The sequence below is a fragment of the Lissotriton vulgaris genome, chromosome 1_1 (genome assembly GCF_964263255.1).
Source record: "Lissotriton vulgaris chromosome 1_1, aLisVul1.2, whole genome shotgun sequence".
Lineage (NCBI taxonomy): Eukaryota > Metazoa > Chordata > Amphibia > Caudata > Salamandridae > Lissotriton > Lissotriton vulgaris.
In genome coordinates, this window is record NC_141685.1 from 1,370,406,105 (window position 1) to 1,370,411,104 (window position 5,000).

General features: G+C 41.2%; 2 non-coding genes across 2 annotated transcripts; both read right to left on the reverse strand.

Annotated features, from left to right (window-relative positions):
• Positions 1–935: 935 nt before the first annotated feature.
• On the reverse strand, positions 936–1,017 carry TRNAS-AGA (transfer RNA serine (anticodon AGA)). The gene has a single exon. It is a non-coding gene; the product is annotated as a tRNA-Ser (tRNA).
• A 2,860-nt stretch (positions 1,018–3,877) lies between these two features.
• Positions 3,878–3,959, reverse strand: TRNAS-AGA (transfer RNA serine (anticodon AGA)). Its single transcript has one exon. It is a non-coding gene; the product is annotated as a tRNA-Ser (tRNA).
• Positions 3,960–5,000: the final 1,041 nt, after the last annotated feature.

A 5,000-nucleotide genomic window follows, 5' to 3' on the forward strand; every position in this document is an offset into this window, starting at 1 on the left:
TTGGGAGGATGCTGCCGTGAGCTCCTCCCAGCTAATCACACAAACAGCAGTAAAGCAAGATACCTACACAGTTAGGGGGGACTGCATGGTTAGGTTTTTGAGGAATTATTGAAACTGACCTCAGTGACCCATAATCAGAGCTGTGGCTAATGACTGCATGCCTAATTATGATGAAGCAAGCACCATGGCTCGTAGGGGCCCAACAACACACTTTTCTTAGCTCATTGAATTAAAGTATAAACTTCTGCCATGTGTGAGTGGTAAAGGCTTGTTAATTTTGTTGCTTTTCAAATTCACGTCTGACAACAAGACGAAGGAACATTGGGGCATCAGACGCTTTTGAAAGTAGCCACCAACCGCAGAGAAAGAGAGAAAGAGGGAAAAGACAGTATGAGGTGTGGAGAAAACAGCAGCAGGTACAAGGAGCTCAAATGAGATTAATGGCGCCTAAATAGAGCACGTAAAGGAACAGTTACAAATCTAAGAAAAGGGAAAGAAAAGACTAGGAAAAAACACAGAAAGAGCTTGTAGATGAAATTCTCTTCCAGGAACAGCAGGTTAAGAGAAATTACACAGGGAGCAGTTAAGCTTGTAACACGGGGGAGAATAGAAAAGAAAATGCAGTTTTATGAAGTGTGTTTGCCTAATCCAGCTAGCACTTTTATTTTATTTCTCTATTTGCTTCTTTTATTGGTAAAGTAAGTTTCAAGTGCATGCACAGGTATGACCGAGAGAGCCAGGGTATAATAATTTGAAGCGTTTGCACCAGCGCTAATGAAGGACGAGAGCTATAGCAAAGATATGAAAGGGGGAGCGATAATAAATATGTGATATGGCAATAGTGACACCAAAATAAGCCACCTATTTATAAAACTGACATGGAAGAAATACTAAAGGTTAACTTCTGAAATTGTAGCCGATGTTAAAAAGATTCTCGTTGTCGGCAGGATTCGAACCTGCGCGGGGAGACCCCAATGGATTTCTAGTCCATCACCTTAACCACTCGGCCACAACAACTGACTGCAAGGTGTGTGCACATAATCTGTATGCAAGTTTTCAAGGTGTCCCACAGCAAATTCCTGATATTCTGCAATGCACTTTTTAAAAATAAGGTTTTTTTCAGCAGGCACATTCTCTCCTAAAAACAAAAATTGCATGCGTATATCTCTAGTTTGGAATACCATAGGCTTGCATGCATACTCTCATGGGTCACTCAAGTTTTTTGGACCCTATTGCACTCTGTTTTCGTGCTGCTTTTAGTATATGTCCCATGTTAAAGAAGTCTACCATCTTTGAGTATTTGAGGCTCCTTTGTAAGTGCTTTATATTTTTTCCTTGAAGAGCTATATTATAAAGGGGTCCGGGAAGGATTGCATTTATGGAAGATAAAAGAAGGCCCACTTGTCTCACCAAATGCTGTAGAGAAACCTGATGTTTTACTCATGTTATCCTTACTTCATTTTTGTTAGACCTTGCATTCTTAAGGTGGTCCCAACCCCACCTTATTGCTTTTCACCTCCGCATTTTGCTGTATCTTTTTGTTGGCCTTAGGACTCTGATCACTTTATCGCTACTAATCAGTGCTGAAGTGCACGTGCTTCTTCCCTAATCATGTGTATAATTGGAGTATACCTGACTGACAGATTTAATTTACTTGAAAGCCCCTAGTAAAGTGGTATACCATATACCCAGGGACTGATTGTGCCGCCCAAAGAAATAGCATTTCAAACCTGTCTCAAGCCTGCTACTGCAGTGCCTGTGCTGCAGTGTACTGCCACTTCGACTTGGCATTTAAAACTACTTGCCAAGCCTTAAACTCCAATTTTATTACATATCAGTAACCCCTAAGGTAGGCCCTAGGTAGTCCGAGGGGCATCATGCTATGTAAGTAAAAGGTAAGACATGTACTGTGGTAGTTTGTATGTCCTAGTAGTATCAAACAGTCTATTACATTTTTCACTACTGTGAGGTCTGCCCCTCTCATAGGTTAGCATTGGGTATTCCCTTATACTTTTTGGGGGGTAATTCCATATCAGAGAGGAGAAGCTTTATTTATTTATTGATACATCCTATCTACTGGTGAGGTTGGATTTAATCTTACTATTGTATAAATGCCATTTTTAGAGAGTGAGCATTTCTCTGCACTTACTGCTCTATTTGCATTGAAACCTGTCTTCGATTGACGTCTGGATTGGGCTGCGAGACAGCTACATATGTGCATTCCCTGTAGACAGCCACAACACAGGTCACTCAACTGCAACTGCATTCATCTGCATTCTGATTGGCCTGGGGGAGAGCTCCGCTCCCCTTACCGCAAATATGTTCAAGAACGATAATTTATGTCAGTAAGTACAGTATACCTACATCTTATAATCATGTGTGTTTAAATAATTTGTTGTTAGATCGTTTAAATATTGAAAAGGATCTGTTTTTAATAGACATTTTACAAAAACAACTGGTACATTTGGGAATTCTGTAAAAGAAAAACCCAACTGCCGTGACATTGCCAACCACAATGCCGTGACTCGGATTCGAACCGAGGTTGCTGCGGCCACAACGCAGAGTACTAACCACTATAAGATCACGGCGAGCTACTTGGGCTCAATAACGTACAGTGACATGAAGAAATTATAATTCGGAACACTCAGGGCTACTCCTGTGATAGGCTGAATGTGTTCATTGCTTCCTCATTCCTTATACAAAGGCTTTATCTCCTCAGTGGTTGATAGGCTGAAACCGTTTCCTGGCCGCCTGCTTGTGAACTGGCAGGAGTCAAAGATCACACATACACTGGTGGGCCTGTGATGGGACACCAATGCAGAGAAACACACCTGGCGCAGATATTCTATTCTGTTTATTAGACCTGCATCTCCCCTGTACCTCCTCAAGCCATCTGTATGTGAAGCAAGAAAGAGTTAAGGAACGGTCCATCTACACTTTTATTGGGAGGATGCTGCCGTGACCTCCTCCCAGCTAATCACACAAACAGCAGTAAAGCAAGATAACTACACAGTTAGGGGGGACTGCATGGTTAGGTTTTTGAGGAATTATTGAAACTGACCTCAGTGACCCATAATCAGAGCTGTGGCTAATGACTGCATGCCTAATTATGATGAAGCAAACACCATGGCTCGTAGGGGCCCCACAACACACTTTTCTTAGCTCATTGAATTAAAGTATAAACTTCTGCCATGTGTGAGTGGTAAAGGCTTGTTAATTTTGTTGCTTTTCAAATTCACGTCTGACAACAAGACGGAGGAACATTGGGGCATCAGACGCTTTGGAAAGTAGCCACCAACCGCAGAGAAAGAGAGAAAGAGGGAAAAGACAGTATGAGGTGTGGAGAAAACAGCAGCAGGTACAAGGAGCTCAAATGAGATTAATGGCGCCTAAATAGAGCACGTAAAGGAACAGTTACAAATCTAAGAAAAGGGAAAGAAAAGACTAGGAAAAAACACAGAAAGAGCTTGTAGATGAAATTCTCTTCCAGGAACAGCAGGTTAAGAGAAATTACACAGGGAGCAGTTAAGCTTGTAACACGGGGGAGAATAGAAAAGAAACTGCAGTTTTATGAAGTGTGTTTGCCTAATCCAGCTAGCACTTTTATTTTATTTCTCTATTTGCTTCTTTTATTGGTAAAGTAAGTTTCAAGTGCATGCACAGGTATGACCGAGAGAGCCAGGGTATAATAATTTGAAGCGTTTGCACCAGCGCTAATGAAGGACGAGAGTTATAGCAAAGATATGAAAGGGGGAGCGATAATAAATATGTGATATGGCAATAGTGACACCAAAATAAGCCACCTATTTATAAAACTGACATGGAAGAAATACTAAAGGTTAACTTCTGAAATTGTAGCCGATGTTAAAAAGATTCTCGTTGTCGGCAGGATTCGAACCTGCGCGTGGAGACCCCAATGGATTTCTAGTCCATCGCCTTAACCACTCGGCCACAACAACTGACTGCAAGGTGTGTGCACATAATCTGTATGCAAGTTTTCAAGGTGTCCCACAGCAAATTCCTGATATTCTGCAATGCACTTTTTAAAAATAAGGTTTTTTTCAGCAGGCACATTCTCTCTAAAAAAGCAAAAATTGCATGCGTATATCTCTAGTTTGGAATACCATAGGCTTGCATGCATACTCTCATGGGTCACTCAAGTTTTTTGGACCCTATTGCACTCTGTTTTCGTGCTGCTTTTAGTATATGTCCCATATTAAAGAAGTCTACCATCTTTGAGTATTTGAGGCTCCTTTGTAAGTGCTTTATATTTTTTCCTTGAAGAGCTATATAATAAAGGGGTCCGGGAAGGATTGCATTTATGGAAGATAAAAGAAGGCCCACTTGTCTCACCAAATGCTGTAGAGAAACCTGATGTTTTACTCATGTTATCCTTAGTTCGTTTTTGTTAGACCTTGCATTCTTAAGGTGGTCCCAACCCCACCTTATTGCTTTTCACCTCCGCATTTTGCTGTATCTTTTTGTTGGCCTTAGGACTCTGATAACTTTATCGCTACTAATCAGTGCTGAAGTGCACGTGCTTCTTCCCTAATCATGTGTATAATTGGAGTATACCTGACTGACAGATTTAATTTACTTGAAAGCCCCTTGTAAAGTGGTATACCATATACCCAGGGACTGATTGTGCCGCCCAAAGAAATAGCATTTCAAACCTGTCTCAAGCCTGCTACTGCAGTGCCTGTGCTGCAGTGTACTGCCACTTCGACTTGGCATTTAAAACTACTTGCCAAGCCTTAAATTCCAATTTTATTACATATCAGTAACCCCTAAGGTAGGCCCTAGGTAGTCCTAGGGGCATCATGCTATGTAAGTAAAAGGTAAGACATGTACTGTGGTAGTTTGTATGTCCTAGTAGTATCAAACAGTCTATTACATTTTTCACTACTGTGAGGTCTGCCCCTCTCATAGGTTAGCATTGGGTATTCCCTTATACTTTTTGGGGGGTAATTCCATATCAGAGAGGAGAAGCTTTATTTATT